The sequence below is a fragment of the Lucilia sericata genome, unplaced genomic scaffold, assembly GCF_015586225.1.
Source record: "Lucilia sericata isolate MDLA Ls3-8-SP2 unplaced genomic scaffold, ASM1558622v1 Contig000490F_arrow, whole genome shotgun sequence".
Taxonomy (NCBI): Eukaryota; Metazoa; Arthropoda; class Insecta; order Diptera; family Calliphoridae; genus Lucilia; species Lucilia sericata.
The window spans coordinates 16,981-39,803 of NW_023994504.1; the positions used below are offsets into that span (position 1 = coordinate 16,981).

Consider the following 22,823-nt stretch of genomic DNA (forward strand, 5'->3'; position numbering starts at 1 on the left):
TTAAGGAGAGCATCCTGCGAAAGTATTTAATGTTAAAATCGACGTCCAATAATCGTTGTTTATGAGGCGACCTAAATACTACGAAATTTATAGTTTTACGCAATGGTCTTTTTATTTGAATGTATAATCAATTTGTACAAGAAGTTATTGCCAAAAGATGTATTTTAAGCCAACAATAAATTGTATTTTTTGTTTGGCTTTTAACATTCCACAGCTTTGACTTTTCATTCATTAAATAAGCATGACTTTTATGTTTTTTTGTACAAAATTTTTGTCGGGATGTTAAAAATTTGTTATATAATGTTAAAGTATTTTTGGTGATACATTTTTAAATGTAACATACATATATAAATATGTATGAAAAAGTATGTATGTAATACACATACATATGTAAAATTTTTTCTTTTTTAAATTTGAAAATTAACACAGAAATTATATAACGAATTTTTGAGATTTTGATTTAGGAAATAAATACACCTGGTATATTGTAAAATTTTGAATAAATTAGCAAATTTCAATAAAATTATTACATTAATTATTGCGAATAGTTAAAAATTAAAGACAAACTTTTTTCGAAAAAAAAAAAACAAAATATCAACATACAGCAGAAATAATTTTAATCAATTAGGGATTAATTACTTTATTTAATCAATTAAATAAATAATTTAATCAATTATGATATATATTACACCAACTGTTTCAAATTTTTAAGGTTAAAAGTTAAGTATATAATTGACTTTTGAAAAATGTACATTACAATCAGATCGGTTTGCAATGAAATTCGAGGGACCATTGAAATTTTTTCATATAGCGATGTTCATAATAAGGCTGATAAAAGTGACATTTTACGCAATTAAAAGAATATGAATTACAAATTTTTTTCATATTCTTTACAAAATGCAACCATTGATATTATTTTTTCATTTCTTCACAAATTGAAGTTTGTTTCAAACGAAGCTCGATATTTTCTTTTGACTTCAACAAATAATTTTTGAAGTTCATTATACTTGGGAGGGACTGAAAAAGTTGTTCGTTTTATCTGGGGATTCGTTATAAGCGAATTCGTTATAAGAGATGTTTTTTGTATGAAAATAGTTACCAAAATGTCAGGACATGAAAAATAGTTAGGCTATATAAATAAGTTCCGAACAAATATTAAAAATTTGTCAATCAGCATCTACTGAATTAAAGCAATAACCTACATGACTTGGTTAATGTTTCTCTTAAAGATACTGTTTTCTATTGATTACAGAAATATACAGTGTTAATAATGTTAAACTTAGAAATTTATTTCTTTTATTTTTTACATTCTATTGTATGCTTTTTATCCGTTACAACTGCACTGTTAAAAATTTTAACAGTTAGCGGGATGTGCTTTTAATAACATTGGGAGAAAGTTTCATGTAACTGTTATTGAGTGAAGAAGTCCTTATTTATGTTTAAAATATACACTCTCGCACATTTTAACCCACACGTACATAGGACATACACACAAATACGTATATACGTATGTATCTCTTACGAAACATGCACATTATAAATTTTTTTTAGGTTTGTTTGTGTTGTTTTTATTGTAATTCCCTTTTATAGTCGTGCTTCGTTGGTTGTTCTTGTTGCTTCTTCCTTTCTTTCTATTTGTATCCGTTTAACCATACTGTTGTGTGCCATGCGATGGCATGCTGAAACCAATTTTAATACAACAGACTCTCATATAGACAAACACACATACTCTCACACTAATGTAAGGAAAAAGAAGGAATAAAGCGTAAACGAATCGGTATATATGTATGTGTAAGTGAGTTGGTGTGAATGTGTACATAGAATGAAATGTGATTGCAGTTTGGTTAAGCGGTGCGAGCGCAGTATTGTGTAGTTTAGTAGCAAAACACACTTCATACGTTCGGCGGCTGTCAATAAATAATAATAATAAATAATAAAATATTTATAATAATTTATTTAACACATAATTAATTAAACATTCATAACAAACAACTTAAATTATTTAAATTTTAGTTAATCATCTCTTAGAAAAAAAAATTGAAAAATATACATATATTTCAAATAAAAAAAATTAAATATTTTAAGCAAAAGTGCCCGTAAAAGTTAATTAAAAAAGTGTCTTTATGAAGCAAATTGTAAACAAACTTTGCGTAATAAAATTAAATTAAAAAAATTATCTGTGTTGTTAACGCTCCTCATGAAGTGCTGTGTTACTATCAATTTCTGTAGCTTTTTTAAGGTTCCAGTATTTTACATATCAAAAGGAAAACTTCAACCTAAATAATGTTCATCTATGAAATCCTTATATATTTTTTTAACGATTTATGGTTACTTGTTTTCATAATTTATTTTTTTGTTAGTTTTTATTATTACTAACTTCTTGTTTAGTTTTATATTATACATGTATATATACATACATACACACATATGAATGTTAGAATGTATGTATGTGATACTAACTTGTACATATGTATGTACATATAACAAAATATTATTAATTATTTATGAAAAACAGAAACAACAGAGAGAAAATGAAATACAACAAAAAAACAGTACAGAACCTACCTGACACAGTTTATAAAGCAGGTTTTACCTATGACTTGTTTTAAGTTGATTATACATACATATATTATATACTCATTCACTCATTCTAACATGCTACAACTACAACAATAATAATTTAATTCTTATTTTTTTACATTGTTGTTGCTGTTGTGGAAGTTCTTGCTCTTGCATATTAAAATAACAGTGAAATAGAGGCACATTTTGAATTAAGTTTGGCTTAGTTCTTTCACATTTCTATTGTTTTGTATGAATTAAAGTTTGTACTTATGTATATGTACATACATGTATATACATACATGCATATGTATATAAGTGTATGTGCAGTAGTGTATGTGGTGAGAGAGTACATTAACAATAAACGTACATATATAGTTGAAATATGTATATAAATTTTGTTATTATTGCTTTATTAAGCAATTAGATTAGATTTAGAAAAACTTTCTAATTTAATGTTATTAATATGGAATGTACAAAAAACAATGACTACTGAAAACCAAACAGCAGAAAAAGACAATATACATATATCTAAATGCAGTTAAAAGTTTAGATTTTGAAATTAATATTTCGTTAAATTATTTATTAAAAATTAAAAACAAAATTAATTGGAATATGCATTTTTATTGTATTAAAATGAAGGAAATTACATAATCCTATTTATCATTTATTGTACTATGTACCATTTTTTAGAATCTTAACGGTATGTCCGTTTAGAAAAGTTAGGGCAAATTATGGAGATATTGTAGTTAGAAGTTTAGATTGTCTATGAAGCGATCTCTGATATTATTAGGGAAAAAACTCGAAAACTCTGTTGAAATCACTTAATTTGATGTTTATTAGTCGAAATTTAATTCTAGATGTTTTGTATCTGATTTGGGTATATTTTGTTTTCTAAATTTTTTTGGGTTTTCAGGTTTTAGTTTATATTTGGACGGCCATTATGATTGGAGTAAAATTTCAACAGCTAAGCAATAAATTAGAATGTAACATGTATTTCTTATATTTCTGGTGCGATATCGTCACTATACTAACGAATTAAAATATTAAGTGATTTTTATTAATTGAAAATAAATTTTATTTATCTGATTATATCTATTTTCTATGTTATCTTTATCTCTACTTTTAATTGAATTTTCTATTTAAAACCGGAAATTTAATTATAAATATTTTTTGCTAAGTAAAAGCGTTTACAAGAAACTTATTTTTACCATTTAAGTAACCGACCACTTTTTAGCTTTTAATCAATACTAATTGCTATATTAATACAAATAATAAATGTTTAATAATGGTTTAACTTCCTGCTAAAATTCCCAAAAATAGATTTAAAGAAAATCTATTCAATTGTGCAGATGTTTTCTTAATCCCTTAACTGATTGATATGCATGTGTATTTTTCCGTTTTGAATAATTTAAAAATTAATGTAAAATATATGCCTTTTGCTTGAGTTGTTTTAATATTTGATAATACCATACAACGATTTCCATTTGTGTGGTTTAACATTATTGTCAAGCGATTATTTTTATCAATGTTGTGGTATACTGTGATAATTTTTTTTCGCATTACATCAATCAAATTTATGAGAACGGAAAGATAATATTTTCAATTTCTTGTAATCAAACATAATATTCATTAGGCCAGCCCTTTGAAATGAGATTTTTTTGATGAGTTTTAATTTCTTAGTCAGTACATAATATTGTTATATAATATAAATTATTTACTAAATATTTACTTAGTAAAAGTCTCATCGTATAAGTTAAAGTTATAAGTAAAAGTGTACGTTTTAAACCTGTAAACATTTTTCATTTTCAAACATAACATTTTTTTAGAATTTTTCAAAATTTTTTTTTTGTCTTTAAATTTTTACATTTTTTAGCTAACTGATAACAAAACAAAAATCGAAAAAATTGAAAACGTAAATTTTTTTCTTTCCGTGTTTCTAATTTATTAAATATTTTAAAATGTCTGGTTGCAACCAGACCCACCCAATCCATAATCCTGTGTGTATAGATGTGCTCGTAATCCTGTGTGTCCACTCAGAATACGCACCACCATACTAACCTAAGGCTTGCTCATTTTGAGTATAAATCTAGTCTTGCTCTCATCAGGGTCACCCGATAGGATCTTTGTGGTACTACCCAACGTTTCATTATTCCAAGAGGCCTTATGGGATTCTCTCACCCATATTTTTAATTAAGCTTTTGTTGCGTCGAATGGTTTTGTGTTTGTCAGGTTGACTACCATCTCTTTAAAGCTATTACATTCGCCCTTTCGTTGCCGACTACTCCCGAGTGGCGTGGTAGCCATATGCTTTACAAGTGGCCCCCGAAAAACAGCTGTAACAATCATCACTCTTTCAAAAATAGGAGTATAACAATAAAATTAGGCACAAACAAGTTTCATATAAGGCTCTCTACAAAATTCTTTTAATATCGGTCCATAATTGAACCTACCCCTCATATAAAGTCCTTTTCAGAAAATGACGTGCCCATTACTGGCTGAAAACTACGAGTTTTGCGATGAAATTTGACATGAAGTAAGTTTCCTACGAGCCAAAATCTCTGTACCAAATTTTATGAGGATCGGTTCAACTTTCTAAATCTAGAAAGTCATACTGTACTCAGTTTATGTTAATGCTGTACAAACACACAACTACAATTTGCTCTTTCAAAGTGGGTCATAAATTGTAATAGTTCAAAGAGGTTCTTCTCGATATCGAAATTTACTATTTAGCAGTAATTGTTACATAATTAAGTATTGATTATTATTATTATTCCAAAGTTATTGTCATCATTTGATCTTGGTAATTACAATTACAGCGTAGCGTTTTTCGTGTTTATTATTGTAATCCCAAAAATAGCAACAAAATTTATTAATGTGTTTATTTGATTACGTCAAAGAATTACTTACTATTGAAACAAGAAGCCTATTTTGATAATAAAACAAAAACACAAAAACTTTAATAAAATTACAAATTTGACTTCAGGCAAGGGAGTTGTTATTGTGTAACATCAGCAATATAACAAAAACAAAAATGTGAATAGATAAATGAAACATGTTTTTAGAAATACCTAAGAAACTATAAGCCCCCTTGGGTAAATTCATAAAAGAATTGTATTTTACTAATATTAAACAATCACATATAAACTATGTATGTATAGGAGGAATAAATTGTTATTTAAGTCCTATTTAATATAGTTTGTGTTTATTAAAGAAAAACCCCAAACTATCTTAAAATAATAAGGAATTTAAATTTCAACTATTCTAAATCCAAAAAAGTTGGTATTGTTTTGTTATTTTTTGAATTTTTTTAACAACAAAAATCTAAATAAATTGTAACTAAAACACACATACTCTTAAACGTATACATGCATTTTACCGGCAACAACAAATTTCGAAAAACATTCATTCACATTACGCTTACATCGTATACATATAGATACATACATACTTAGGTATAATTTTATGTGTTTGGAAAATTTATTCGTCAGACAGTATGTCTTTGATATTGTTGGCATAAAATTATAAAGAATAACAACTACTACAGTGAAAGCAGTAGCAATATCTGTCTCAACCACAGCAACGAAAGACAATAGCAAAACGTGAAATAATGTCGAGCAAAATATTTGTTTATCTTGTTGTAACTAATGTACAAACAAATTATTCACATAACAAAAACAAAACCAAAAAACACGTTACAAAACAAGAACAGATTTTTTGTGTGTGTGTTTACATAATAAGCTCTTCTTCATCTTCATCATCATCGTCGACAACAACTAATACTTATAAATTTTGTTTCTAAACCCCTTCTTTTGTCTCCCTTCATCTTTATCTTCCGGTTTTGTGGTTGTTGTCTTTCAGTACAAATATAAGTGCGTTTAATGTACAACCGTAAATACAAAAGCAACAACAAATAAAGAGCCAAAACACGTTTCTTTTAAATATGTATGGGAATATCTACACACCTACATATGTACACATACTCCCTCACTCATTCTTTCACACAAACATTTGTGCATTTAATATACTTCTATCCGTTTACTATGTGAACATTTGTAGATGTGTTCACATGTACGTATACGTAATATTTGAATTTTTTATTTAAAATATAAATTTTTGTAGCCCTTACTAAATGTTATGATTTTTTTATTTTTGGTAGAATTTATATGAATTTGTTTGTCGTCATGAAATGTAGAAAAGTATCTACTCGTTTTTTACCGAAGAGGTGCTTGCATAGTAAAAGGCGATAATTTTTGATTTATTTACATGTGTAAATATTATATGTATATGTTTTTTTTTTTTTTTGTTGTTTTTACTGGTTTTACTGCTGCTTGTGGTTATTTTTTGGTACTTAAGTACATGCATATATTTTCATGAGCACATACTTGAGAAATTTATATAACTTTTGGTTTTTATTCTTATGTGTTATGCCCTAAATCAGCATAGTTTGTTAGTTTTGTTTTAACTTTTGCAATGATCAGAAAGATCGTAATTTAAGAAATAATTCTCCTTTTTTTCTCAGACTCATGTGAAAATTAGCCACCATTAATGTAAATAAAATTCAAAAGAATAAATACCTAAGAGCATCATTCGATCTACCAATGTTTACTTTTTGCAAACACAAAACAAATAAGACTTAAACTTACTTAAACTATTCCACTCTAATGTCTTGAAAAATTATTTAATGTTCAACTCAATTAATTAGTTAGTTAGTTAGTTAGTTAGTTAGTTAGTTAGTTAGTTAGTTAGTTAGTTAGTTAGTTAGTTGGTTAGTTAGTTAGTTAGTTACTTAGTTAGTTAGTTAGTTAGTTAGTTAGTTAGTTAGTTAGTTAGTTAGTTAGTTAGTTAGTTAGTTAGTTAGTTAGTTAGTTAGTTAGTTAGTTAGTTAGTTAGTTAGTTAGTTAGTTAGTTAGTTAGTTAGTTAGTTAGTTAGTTAGTTAGTTAGTTAGTTAGTTAGTTAGTTAGTTAGTTAGTTAGTTAGTTAGTTAGTTAGTTAGTTAGTTAGTTAGTTAGTTAGTTAGTTAGTTAGTTAGTTAGTTAGTTAGTTAGTTAGTTAGTTAGTTAGTCAGTTAGAATGGAGGATGCATATATACATCAAATATGAAGAAATACACCATTAACAGTGCCTCTGGTGGGAATCAAACTCACCGCCTCCGGTCCACCAGACTAGAACACTAACCGGTTACTGGATACCGGAGGCCACTATATTTCACTTACATTTCAGATATATGAACATTATTTTTTAATTTTCTATTTTTATATTTTTTGTAAATATAAAAATGTATTTCAGACATTTTATCACAAGGCAATTTATTTTGTTCTAACTTGTCTTAATTTTTCAAGTTATTTTGTGTTTGAAAATATATTTTGTCATTTTTGCACTTACAAATTTTGACAAAAATGCATGATATATTTTAATAATAAAAAGCAGACATATACATATAAGAAAATGCTGATGCATGAAAATAAATATATTTAACTAACTACAGCTGAAATAGAATATAAATTTTTAAATTATACATAATGCTTTTATTCATTATATTTCTTTAACTTTGATAGAAGATTAAAGAGAAATATAAATTGTTACATCTTAGTCTTTTAGGCAGACTTTTAGGAATATTTTTGAATATAAATATTTAAAAGTCAATTTTTATTACTCATTTTTTATTGTTCTTTCTAAAACAGTTGTTTATAAAAGATGGATTCAGCAGTCAATGTCAAAGTCTAAATGTTTGTTTAAAATACCATGACGATAAAATATAGAACTATAAATATTTTTTTAAAACAGATTTTATTAAATTAAGAATAATTTTTTCTCGAGAGTAATTTTGTTTGGGAAATAATGTTTTTTTTAATATGCTTTAAACTATTTATTTTATGGTCAATGGTATAATATAGCTGTTGTATTTGTTGTTTGTCTTTTAAATAATTAAAAGCATTTTGATATAAAATTTTTTATCATTCATTAAACATTTGCCAAGTTTTTGTTTTTGCAAACAATGTTATTTTGCATTATATTGTTTCCTGTTCCTCCTATTTTCAAGTGATAGTTAGAAAACAAAAACACACTATAGTTTTCAATTGAATAAAACGTTATTCTAATATACAAATGAGACCATTATTGCGTTTTTATTGCTCGATCTAATGGGGAAAGGTACAAAAAAGCAAAAGGATAGAAAAACACATGACTCTTGATTTGGTGGCTGCTGGGTTTGTGTTTTTTCTAACATTCAGTGCAATTCAATTCTTAATGATTCCAATTATTTGTGCTTTGGCTGGCCTTATTTTTTATTTATTTATTTTTTTATATTTCTATATTTGTTTGTGTTGTTGTTGCTTTTTTAAAATACAAAATAACAACAAAAAATTCACCAGACAGCCTGGTGTCTTAAAATCATGCCTTACTGCATCATACCATTTCTGATTTCGATGTAAATGAGGTCATACATAAATATACAAGGATCTCTTGCTCTTACTTCTGTATTGTGTACATGAAACTATAATTATGTTTGAATGTACAAAAATAAAATCAAGCGAACAAAAAAAATATTTAAAACAAAAACATAGAAAAACTTTCTATTTTCCATTGGCAGAAAAAAATAATTTCTGGGAAATTGTATATAAAAGGATTTTAAGATTTAGCAAAACGGAAAAGAACAAAATTTAAAAGAAATAATAAAAAACATGAAAACTTAAAATAATAAAAAACATGAAAACTTAAAAGCGTTTGATATTTAATACTTTTTTTGTTGATTATTTTTTTACAACCTTTTCTATTCACACACACAATCACACTGCAGTGGAAAATCTTATATTTTTATGTTTAAATTGTTTCTCAAGACTTTTTGTTCTTTTTGACATGGCAAGGAAAACTGTTGGAATAAATCATGTACGTTTTTATAGACACACTTAAAAAATATGAGCATTTCTTTGGCAAATTTCTTTCCTTTTTTCTCTTTTCTGTTTTATTTTTATTCGATACATTTGATTTAATGTTGATACAAAATTTTGCGGCAAATGTTTTATGTTGACACATTTTAACTGACTGGCTTTTTGTTAAATATTTTGGAATCTCATAAATGTAAACATGTGTATCCAGATATAATAAAAATAATAATACATATGTATTAGAGTATCCCAAAAACAGTACTTTTTCCAATCTGACTAAACATTTAGTTACAAATTTATTTTAAATATTTTGTATTAGTACTGAAGTTGAAAAGTTTTGGTACTGAATCAAAATCTCGATATTCTTAAAATTGTTTTACTACGGGACTCTCTAATGTAAAAACATAAAGTAAATGCAAAGCACAAGAAACATGTTTTTGAAAGATACGAACAAACACATTCGTCCATAAAGATGTGAGTTGAAATTTTAATAATTTAAACCTGTTTAAAAATTTATTGTAAATCTATGCAAATATAAATAAAAGAAGGGTATAAGAAAACAAAGTAAAAAAATTCGAATGAAAGTTATTGAACCTCATATATTCATTATTAAAAATATCATATTTTTAACATATATATATATATATATATATATATATATATATATATATATATATATATATATATATATATATATATAGATCTAGCTGTTGTTCAGTGAATTCAAGTTTTTAAATATTTTTTTTAAATATTTTCATTAAGTTGAAACATAATTAAAACACAAAGCGAAAATTTTATTTTGACGCAAAATTTGAATGAATAATAAAATAACAAAAATTATATAAATAACGTCTTTTGAAATTTAAAAGAATCAGTACATTTGATAATAAAAAAAACATCAAAACTACTAAAGATGAATCATAGCTAAACATATGTAAAACCGTATACTTGTTGTAACAATTAAATATTCATCATACGCACCATTGCAAAATAAAGAATCAATTTTCATACATATAATTAATGTTAGCCTTTTTAAGGCTAAATCTAGCCTTTCTACTTGTCATTTGGCCTCGAAATTTATGTTTTAGCTTCTGGGCCTTTTTATTCTTTTTCGGTTTTCTTATTTAGCTTTAAAAATGCTATAATTTAAAGTTAAGTTAATTTTAGACATAATGAATAAAATTTGACAATATTGAATAAAGTAAGACCCACCTAACGAAATTCGATAATTGTGGACAATTCTATTGTCCATTAAAGTTGTATGTAAGAGTATAAGTCGCGATATATAGGAATATAGGAATTTTTGTCGGGAGCCAAGTGGCTCTTCTTTTATTAAAGTCTAACACTACCACTTCCCAATTACTCAGATACTTCAAGAAAGTTAGGGTCCCTGCTCATAGGAACTACTATGAAAGTGAATAAGGAGATGAGTTAGCTAGGACGGGATCTCCAACACTGTTTCAGTATCAACTCCGCTAGATTTTATCAAAAGTAGTATCCTTTTGTTCAAAAGGCTAAAAATAGGTGGAACAATCTAGACACATGTAGAGTAGCCAAATTAATGTGGCATTCTTTCAGTGAAAAACGCACTAGTCGACTTATAACCCGAAATATGAGGGATGTATCGAGGTTGTCGGCAGTAATAACCGGACTCCCTATCAATGAATACTGTCACAGTTGCAAAAATAGGGAAACAGGAAGAAGCGGCCTTCTATCTTCTTTGTGAAATCTCTGCTCTACCCACCAGATTCCAGAAATAGATTCCTTGTCACTTACTTCATATTCAACCTTGGAAAGAACACTTTCGACTGTGAACTACCACGATAACCAACCTATAACCATAACCATAGATCGCTAGTTTTTATGATAAAAAATATCTTTAGTAAATATCTACGCAGCTTTTAACAGAATTATATACAGATATAAATATTTAAGTTCCTGGTAACACTGCATACGATTGACGAAAAAAGTCGAAGTCGACTATCTTGTAAGAAAAAAAATCTTAACATCCTAGTCATCTTTGCAAATAAAAGTCGAAAAAGTTGAAAAGTTGATATTAAATATGTAAGTTCGAAAAGTCAGACATTTTTAAATATTCGTAAAATTGAAAATCTTAAATCCGAAATATAATGGTTAAAATAATGAATTAAATGTTAGATATACAAAAGACTCTCTAAATAATTTTGCTAATGGTAAATGAAAAATGTGTGCAGGTATTAATTAAAATCATAATTTACATAAAAGCTAGAAATAAATACGCCGTTATATGCAAAAAAAAGCTGATGATGATTTCCTAAAAGTCTCCAACAATTCATATGAATTTAAACCTTTAAATATTTGCCTTATTTGCATTTTACTCGTATTAATAACTAGGAAAAATTTACAAAATTGTAAATAAAAATTAAAATTGAATTAAACACATTAACATAAGAACTAAAAGTAACGACTACTATGAAATAATAAATAAAATTAATAAGAACGACAACAATGACAAATGCAAATCAAATAGGAAGAAAAAACCAAAGATAATAAAACAAAAGTGACTAATAAAACATTTAATATATTAATTTATACATAGAGACGCACACAACAAAAAATATGTTGTTGTTACTAAAAAAAATATAAAAAGCCGCAAACTACCATGCGGCTATATGATGGCAAACAAAGTAACAAACAAATACAAAAAAAATAAATAAAACAAACAAAAAGAAAAAAGGAAAAAAAGCCATCATAGTACTTTGTGCTCAACATTTTTTCTAATATACATATATACATACATACACATGTACGTATACGTATAGTATAAAATGATTTTCAAATTTATTTACAATCGTATAAAAATACTAACACAAGTACACATAGTGGTGTTTAATTTGTAGTATAAATTTAGGCGATTTAATAAAAAATAGAAATACTATATAGTATATGTGTATGAACGTGCAGAGTACTAGTACTCGTATCTGTATTTCAAAATAATATGTGTTTTTTATGAACATGAATACAAAAAACAAAATCCAGTTTTTATCTCTTTAGAAAAAACTAACTATTATTCATATACAAAGAGTGTATGGGTTTTTGTGTGGTGGTGTCCTTTTTTTAATAAAATGAAGTACACGTGCTCTGCTCCTCACTATAACTGTGCGCATACGCATACATACACACGTATCTGAGTTTATTTACATACATACACGCATACCCAAACGTATTCCTGCTAAACACGCAATAGTCTAACAGAGCTACCATATTATTTATAATACCTTCTTTCAAAAGTGTTGTTGTTATATGTGCATGCCAAAAAAAATAACACACACACAGTAACATACATGTGTACATATGCTTACATAAGAAAACAGCTTGTATAAATACATACAGAGAAAAAACTCTAAAACAGGATATGAAAATAAAAAACGCACTCTGATTTTGAATTTTTTTGCTGTTGTTGTTCTTTTACTCTTGTATGTGTGATTGTTCATTTACATGTGCGGGTATATCAGATTTAATGTATTTCTCTCTGGCTTTTTTCGACAAGCCTTTTTAATAACTTTTTTCCTGATGTTTTATTTTATTTTTGTTTTTTACTATTTCTTCTTTTGATAGTTTTCTCTACAAAACTATTAGTAGATTTTTTCACTTTTTTTATTTCACTAGTTAAAGGCCAACACTTTGTAGTACGCAACGTATTGTACATTTTCTATAGTTTTAAACATTTGTGTTGATGATAGTTGTAATAATAACTTCCTTACCAAATAAAAAGAGAAAAAGAAAATTATATAATTATTAAGTTAATAAAACAAAATAAGAAAATTAAAGTAAAAAGTTAAAAAATTAAACTGTTTATATAAAAAATTAAATTTGCATAAAACCAGTGTTTTATGAAAAGCCAAGTGTAATAAAAAATGTTTTGTTTTTAAAGACTTTAAAAAAAATAAATGAAATACTATAATACAAATATGTAATTGTGTTGAAATGCTCTCAGTTTGTTAAGTGTTATTTTGCTTTATATAAACCACTTTAATAACAAGTTAAATGGAAAATTTATCCGAGAAAGATTAAAATATATCAATTTTTGGGTTCAAAACAATAAGGGGAATTTTTCTGTTAAAAAATCAAATCAGAGTAGATAAATAAATAGTATAAAATAATTAATTAGTTGTTCATTTTGTCATTTCGGCTTTACAGTTTTAAATCATCTATTTCTATGTTGTCTTAAAGTAAGTAAGCTGAAATAAATAATGCAATGATTTAATTCAGTTCTACTTGTTTTGTAAAATGTTCACTGACATCTTTTTGTGAGATTTTTTACTTGCATACAAAAACTACTTGTATTTTTACCCTAAAATTTTTCTTCCATTTTCGTTTCTTTCCCTTTTGAAATCCTTCATACTTTTCTCATTAAATATGCCAAATACAAATGCTAGACCTCATAATTACACAAAAATCCACACTGTTCACCACAGACCCATAGAGCTTCCAGTATTCTTGCAGTATCAACCAAAAAGTAAACTTTAGTTTTAGAACGAAGTTTTCCAATTTGTGTAGTAAAAAATAGTCTTAGTTTTTAAATTTGGTACGAATACTTAGAGTATCAGAGCATTCACTCTAACATACATACATACATTTTAAATAGTCGAAATGAAAGCAAATCCAACAAAAAGCATAAAATACAAGAACAACCTCAAACAAAATATTAAACTTTATAATTTTGCAAAGAAAAAAAAACGGAAAAAGTTTGTTTTGGTTCATTTTTTTGCCGAGACTAAAAATGCAACAAAATTTTAGAAACACAGATTAGAAAGAATAACAAAGTTTTAAATACATGCTTTAAATATTTTGGTTCTATGAACTTACTATTAAAGTTAAAAAAACTATATTTTGTAACTTTCGGTAACTTTTCTTTATTTATAGATTTCAGTCCGAGTTTTTTCTAATAACAAAAGTGTTGGTCTTTAAACAAAGCCATTAATAATGGTTATTGATTTTTTCCCTTTATTGTGTTTTAATATTTTATTACAAATCATCACTAAAACTTTTTAGAGCAAAAATACAAAATAAATAAATTTCTTTCTAATTTCAATTTCTCAGTTTAAAAATCATAAAAATTCCTTCTTCGTACTAATAACCAAAAAAAAATCAATTATCTAATCTTTGTTTGTTAATATATTTGGTATTTTTTAATTTTTGGATTTTTTTCCCTCTTTTATACACAATGTCGTGTTAAAACTTGCCTGTAAATGGCGTGCTAAACGTTAGAAAATATTTAGTAAATAAATAGTATATAAAAGGATATGTATATAAGGATTTAAATGTATATATGTATGTACATACATATATACTTAAACCTATAAAAATATATTTACACTAAATACTAGTAGTTGTTCTAAATCAAAATAAACCAAAAAATATGAGGAACACTTACTTAGTACCACACTAAAACAACACTAATATTGGGGAATACAGTAAAGAGGAAAAACCTTTGGTTGGTATTTTCCCGCAATTATTGATTAGTTTTTGTATTTAGGCGCTTAAATACAACAACAGCAACAAAACAATAAGAAAAATAGAAAATAGCCCACACGTAAATTGTGTTGAACGTTCGTGTACAGAGGTCGATTATGTTGTTGTTGTTTTTGTCTTTTCGCTGTTGTCATTAACTTAAACTAAAGAGAGAAAATACTTAAAGTAAAGAGAATTTGATTAATTTTATCAAAGAAGGAAAAACATTCTCCTTTACACCATTTGAAAGTAATTAAAAATGGTAAGAAATGTAATACAGTTGTAACTACTCCTTAAAATATACATATGTAGTAAAGTTAGTCCAATGTTAATCCTTTATGTGTCATAATGTTAAATAAAAAAATGTTATACAAATAAGAAAAATTGCAAAATCTATTGATTTAGTGACATAAGTTAAATTTATTAACAAAAACGTTAGCAATTCCACTACTTTGATATTATATTTTTTTAAATTTGAATATCAAATCCAAAGAAATAGACCTAGGCCTCCATCGGACTTGATGTGCGCTTCTTTACCTGTGCCTCAGACAATTTTATAAAAAATTAAATACATATGTATATTACGGTTTGATATAACTTCATGAGTATAATTAGCTACAAATAGGAAATTTTTTTCGTGAAAATACTTTAGGTTAAAATTAACAGCACCCAACTTATCCCGAATAATAGACTATACCGTGCATCAGTCTTTTAACCGATATTCTCTTCTTGGGAATTTGGGTTTAAACCACAGTCACCACTGGACAACACAAAGTGCGAAACTTCCCGGCGGGCTACCGCTTCCCGTGGTACCAAATTATGTGGTTTTCTGATTCGATCCTATGTCAAATCATTCCAAAGAAAGGTCTTCACAGTTTATAGTTCCGGCAGACTAGAGGTACTGCTAGCACCTCTTTTCCCCGGGATTGCTTTAACACCAAGATGAGGGTCTTTCATCAAGGTAATATGCTCCCGGGGGTATCTTATAGTTACGTTTAAACATTTTAAATTATATTTTAATTCATTACCAAACAAAGCAAAATAAACTTTAATAAATTGCCAAAATAATGTGCACATAAAATTAAACAAAATTCATATAAAATCGAAATATAAACTTAACAAAAAAATACCGTACAACTAAATGGCAGTCTTCATGGATAAAATGAGAAATGCTTAAAAATTGTTACTTAATTCGTAACCAAAAACTAACGTTAATTCAACTCATGAACGACTAAGCAGCACAGAGTGAATGAACAACATAGTAACATGCAATGCCACAATTACGAATGAAACCAACATTTTACTTTTATTTTACATTTCACTTATTATCAGTGGGTTAAAGGAATGTAAACATTAAGAATTAGTCTAAATAATTACAACTACTACCTAATTTACTAAATTAGAAAAGCGTATTTTTTAAAAAGTTTTTTATGTTTGGCGCCATAAGATTTAATTCTTTTAAATGCCCAATGTTCATGAAAAATATCGAGTTTTTTTATGTGTGTGGATTTTTTTTAATTTTGTATTATAAACTTGGCTAAAAGCAAAAATTAACAATATTTTTTTTTTTTTTTTTTTCATTAAGTTTATGTTTGTAATTGTGTGTGTAAGTGTATATTATATTCCGCGTGTATAATATGTTTTGTTTATTTAGTTTATGCCTGTAAAAGTGTGTGTTGTTTTTTTTAGAAAAAAAAATATTAAAATGAATAGTTTTCAGTTGTTCTCTGGTGTGATTATTGTTTTTATTACCCTTATTCATTGTTATTTCATGACTGTTAATATAGAAATATTTACATTTATATGTACATTAGACCTGACCCTGAAAATGTATCTTTTATGGGTTTAATTTAGATTTTTCGAATGCATAACTAATTTGGACAATATATGTAAGTTTCGTCAAATAAAGCCATCCTTTTTGAGAAATTGTTTGGAGATTATAAAATAAAATTGGGTGATGGAGTTATGTGAAAATAATTGTTTTTGAAAAAAAAATTGTTAAATTTTGTATTGAAAATTTTAATTTTATTATTTAATTCCAAACCCATGGTAGCCGCTATTGATATTTATAGTTAAAATTTCTATCAAATTTGCTTCATCTATATTCATATAATTGGTTACTAATATTCCAAGATAATCCATTTCTTAAGGCTCCTCTAATGTTCGTACATTTAAAAAGTTTTCAGTCTAAAAATATAATTTGAGCAAATTATAGAATTTACTTTAATATAAAAATTATGCATAGACATTTTTATACATTGCATTTTTAATTTAAGCAAAATATAACAAAAATAGTTAAAAACAAAATTCAATAAAATATAATTGAAGGGCTTATTGCAGTAACTCGATATGCCACCAATCATCACAATTCGATTTTATGTGCTTTTTGAGTTGCTAGAACCATATCTAACCATATCTAAAGACTTTTAGCGTATTATGGTAAATTGGCGATATAATGGTCATGCCTCTTTTTCCATTTCAACAATTTGAAAAAAAATTTATTTCATAAACTCGAAGAAAGTCATTTATAATAATGGAGATAAAAGCGGAATTGATATTTTTTATGTTACTGTGATAGAACAAGTTAAGACAAGTTTCATTATACGAAGAGAAAAATTTTTTGCTCGAAATCTCGGGCAAATTTAAGTGGCTTACCATGTTACTGCATAAAAATAATTTTATATATAATTATGTTGCTTACCAAGTTCTTGCTGATTTGAAAATTTTCGATTGCAAAACATCAATAAATTTTGCTTATAAATTTACTTCCATTTCGGGGAAAAATCGTATATAATGTTTAAACTATGTGCATAATATAAAGTCATATTTATCATACCATACCATCTTATAATCTTTGTGAAACATATCACAATCAGCAGCATATACAAAAAGCATAATATTATAACGCCTGTTATATAAAGTGCATATCGGAACCTCTTTTGAACAATGGACATGAAATTTCTAAAATCCGTGCAAGACTTCTGACACAACATGCATCGAAATTGTTTCAGATGTTTAAAATGATGATCAAGAAGCAGAAAATCAGCTATGCTGAATAAACGCAATATTATCTCAAATTTTAATCTGAATATTCAGTGCAAAACCCAAAATAATGTGTTTTGTCATTCTATTTTAAGTAGAATCATATCACAGGACCTGCCTTTTACTGCAGAATAATTTAGCTAAGTATATTTAGCCAAATTTATTCTCATATAAAAAGGTAACTAAAAATATAAATTTCATATTGAAAATAAAATTTATAAATTTTTTTGTAGCAAGAACTTGATAAGCCACTTTGAAAATGTACTAGAACTTGTTTTTTGAAAATAAAAAATGTTCAAATATGGTTAGGCAATAACTTGATATGCCACAATTTTTTGCTAAAACAGTGGTTTCCACTTTATTTATGATATCCATCTATTGGCATACGTTAGTTATCGACCTTATATGATTATTAGGCGTATTTAAAGTACAAATTAAAAAAAAAAAAAAAAGAAAACATTTTTTTGAGAATTTTTTTAAACTTTAATGTCGATTTACTCAAAATTTTATTTTTGTGACATAACGAGTTACTGCAATAAGCCCTTCAATTATTAATAGATTTCGACAAGCAGATTTAGTTCAAATTTCAAATTCATTTAAATTTCCCTAGCTTATAATCTTGAACCTACTTTAGCTTTACATAAATGATAGATTTAAAAGAAGAACAACAAAGATGTCTTCAAAAAAATGGTTTTCGTGTTAATGTATTTTCCACTCTGGCGTATACGTAACATACATATAGATGAAATCAATTAAATAAAATCATACGCACCCATATACATACGAAATACAAAAAATTAACTTCAAGTATTATTTAACACAAATGATTCTACAATACTTATTCTAAAATACCACAAACCTTAACGAGAAAATATTTGTATCCATTGATTTGCTATTCAATGAAAAAAGGGAAAGTAGGAGTGTTAATATAGAAGTGTATTGGTAATTTAGTTGTTCATTCATAATTGAATTTAATCAACTGGAATAATTTCTTTAACCATAATTTACTAAATTTATGACTTCAAAATTAAAAGAACTCACAATATTTACTATATATTATACTAAAAGTTGTAGCAGCAGTAAAATAGTCAAAATATCATAACAGTAACTTTAATTTATTTGAGTTATTTTGTTAATTTGTTTTAGTTACTATTATGATCACAGAATATAACGATTATAAGTTTTATAGTAAAAATACTTTTTTGAGGATTATTAAGGTTTTTTTGCTTTAGTTATTTTCGCTCTTAAAAAAAAATAATAATTATACCTTGATTCAGAAAATTATCATATAGGCCTTATCACTACGCGGTAGCCAGTAGTGTTCTAATAACGAAAACCTTTTTCTCGTCATTTTGGTGCAAAAATCTTTCTCGGAAAATCGATTTTCTAAAACCATTTACAAACAAATTAACACGTATTTTTATTAGTACAATCTAAAAGTTTGGGTACCAAATTTGAAAGAAGAATAAACCAAAGCCCTAATCCTTGCTTTTTCTCCTTTAGATGTGCCGGCTAAACAATAACAATGAATTAAAGTGTAAACATTTTGTTAATACTTAATATGAAAAACTTTGAAGCATTTGCTTTTTAATGCTAGGAAAAAAGTGAAAGAGTGATACTTTTTCGACGTACTTTTTTATACACTATGCGGAATAGATAGGGTCCCCTCTAAGTCCGTCAGTTCTTGACTATCCAATAGTACTAACCTTGGTGCAAATTTCATCCAAATCGATATTTTGAGTTGTTTCACTTGACATGAAATTGCCCATGTATGTATATTGGTCTAACTAATATTTTCTAATTTTATTTTTTATCAATCAATGAGGGTTATTTATTTGTTTGAATATATACGTTATTGATTGTTGAAATGCAAATAGTATCTTGTTTATAATATAATTTATTATATTTGTTTTAACTTTCAGAAACAAACGTTAAAATTTATATTTTATTCAAAAACAACAACAAACATTATATAAAAAATGATAATGATAAAAATGCAAATACTTACAAATTACTATAAAATACAGCTTTAGTAGTAAAACAATAGAAAATGAAAAATTATGTTTGTATTTCCTTTCCGTTCTCATATACATAGTACATATTTTACGTATTGTTAAGTTTCCTTTTCAAAGCCCTTTTTTACAAGGAATTTCCTTTTAAACCTGCAAATAGTAATTTCTACCTAATAAAGAAAATGCCAATAAAATGCATGCAGGTTAAATAAAGCTTATAATAAAGTATCGATGTGTATTATATACATTTAGACACTATATTCAAAAGTGTTGGTGCCTCCCACACCGTACTCAATAACACTTTACTTTAATTACAATGAGCAACTATCGTTCGAATATATTACTTATCTTCAATATTAACAAGTACTGAGGTTAGAATTATCTTTCTAAAAGGGATTCATTGACGCCTTTTAAATTGCAGGGTCCTGGTATTATTAAACCACAGCGAGAAGTATTGTTTAAGTATAAGTATGGGTGTTAATAATAGTAATAAACAAGAATGTAACGTACGTTTGTTTATGTGTGTATCATTGTGTATTGTGAAGTGAATGTACTTTAAATGACAATCACTTTACTGAAGATTTACACATGTATACGTATTGATACAAATGCAAGAAATAACGAATTGAATGTACATTAGGGTGATAACCAAAATTAGGCCCTATCACTACGTAGAAGCCAGTAGTGTTCTAATAACGAAAATATTTTTCTCGGGACATTTTGGTGCAAAAACCTTTCGCGGAAAATCGAATTTCTAAAAGCATTCACAAACACATTTACTGAATTTTTTAATAAAGGGGGGAAAGCAGCCCCTATCCCTGATTTTTCTTCGTATGTATGTCGTGGTCAAACAGTGATAATTGTTTATATCGAAAATTTCCGGCTTTGTGTTAAAAAATTTATAATTTTTTTTTAGAGCAAACTAAACGGAAACTTTTTTAACGCTCGGGAATAAGTGATACACTTTTTCGACGTATAAATTTATGCTCTATGTGGAATGGATAGGGCCGATTTAAAATTGACAAAAATTGTATAGAAGTTATAACCCTAATGCACATATAAATACATAAAAAACATGTTTTGACTGCAAGTGTAGACTGTGGTAAGAAAAATGTCCAATAAGTAAATTAGAAAATTATAATTTTAGTATTAGTTGATTAAATGTGTGCGCAACAGAGGGACACTAGAGACATTTAATGATAATGAAAACTAGAATAAAGTGTTAATTATAATGAATTTAATGAAAAGTACAGTTTTAAAAGATCTTACTCATGCTGTAAACTTTAAACATTAGTATCACACACTATACAGAATATTATATAATTTTAATCAAGTTCTTTGGTGACATGAACCGCAAATAAGTGGTGTTGAGATTAAATTTAATATTTAGAAAAAATTCAATGTAATAATATGCTGTCAAATGCACATTTTTGTAGTTTTCCCAAAACCATAAAACAAAATGTTACAAAAACTGTATTTAAAATACTGCGAGCATTAAGGGTTAAACAGGTTTTAGCCGGCCAGCCAAACAGCCACCCACCCCTTAGGAAATAGATGACATTACAACATTTTTATTTTATTTCCTATTTGATATTAAAATAACAGAACAACAACAAGTACTACAGCGATAGCAATAATAAAAAAACAGAAAATCAATATACAAACAACAACATGAAAATGAAAATGTGAACAAAAAACATGTTGACAGAACAACATACAAATTTGTATTTCAGTTTTATTTTTTATTTTTTACAATTTCTTGAACAAAACAAAACTTGTTTGTACTCGTAAAACATACTTAGACCAAAATGCCATCTACTCGTTGTAATTCAATTTGTTAGATTTTGAGTTGAACACAAAAAACAAAAAAGAGAGAAAAACAATACGACTGCTAACAACTATTGAAATTGTTTTTAACTACGAAAAAGTTAAAAATGTATAAAAACTTCGTATGCAACTAAATCTGAGATATTTGTTTTTACAATATATGTATATAAATATAAATAATTTATGGTTTATATATTTAATCTGAGAAAAATTGAGGATTATTTTTGATTTTATTATCTAACACTTTTGCATTTTACATGTAAAAAAATTAAATCCCTTTCAAAACATGCTGTCATTATATAATTTCTTATCGCAAATGTTTTGGTAAAAATATTCTTGTTGTTGTGTACATATGTACATACATATAAAAATAGAGTAACAAATAGTAATTTTATTGGTTTTTATGCCACTATTCAATAAAGTTTTAAATAGAAAAAAAAAAACATTTTTTTTTTTTTGTATAAAACATTAATTGAAATGTCAAATGTTAAATTGTGTGTTGATATTAATCCATAGATAAAGGTTTTTTTATTTATTTTATGACATAATACCAACGACGTCAATCACTAAAAATATGTATATGTATTTGTTTTTATTTTTTTTTTTTTTCAATTGTATTGTTTGAATTGTTAATATTTTCTATAAAATATTACCATTCCCATTCAGTTTTCATTATAATAATTAAAACAAGGTTGTTAATAAAAGTCCTCTGAAAATAATCTAAAGCTTTCATTTTTAATTTACTTAAATAAAAACCAAAAGAGTTCTTATAAAAAATTTAAAAATTTTCACAAAAAAATTGACTTCGAATAATATTTATGTTGCACTACTATATTTTCGATCTCTGCGATTTTAAATTAAATAATTTAATTCAGATTGACCTCATGTAGAAGAATGTCATAAATTTCACATATATTTTCGAAAATTGCTAAAATCCTTTATTTCTGTATTACTTGTATTTATTTAAGTAGCAATTCAATCATACTTTCAGTCATTAAAATA

General features: G+C 26.3%; 1 protein-coding gene across 7 annotated transcripts in view; it reads left to right on the plus strand.

The window, feature by feature from the left end:
• LOC119605483 (potassium voltage-gated channel protein Shaker) overlaps window positions 1–22,823 on the plus strand; it is a 122,070-nt gene that overhangs the window by 6,892 nt on the left and 92,355 nt on the right. For 3 of the 7 annotated variants that reach the window (XM_037958619.1, XM_037958620.1, XM_037958624.1), the window contains exon 1: window positions 2,122–2,150. The exons of 1 other annotated variant lie outside the window; for it this stretch is intronic. The gene's annotated coding sequence lies outside the window, so the exon portion shown is untranslated. Of the gene's footprint in view, window positions 1–2,105; window positions 2,151–22,823 lie in introns of those variants that run through there. 3 more of the 7 variants (XM_037958618.1, XM_037958617.1, XM_037958625.1) reach the window with 3 other exon arrangements.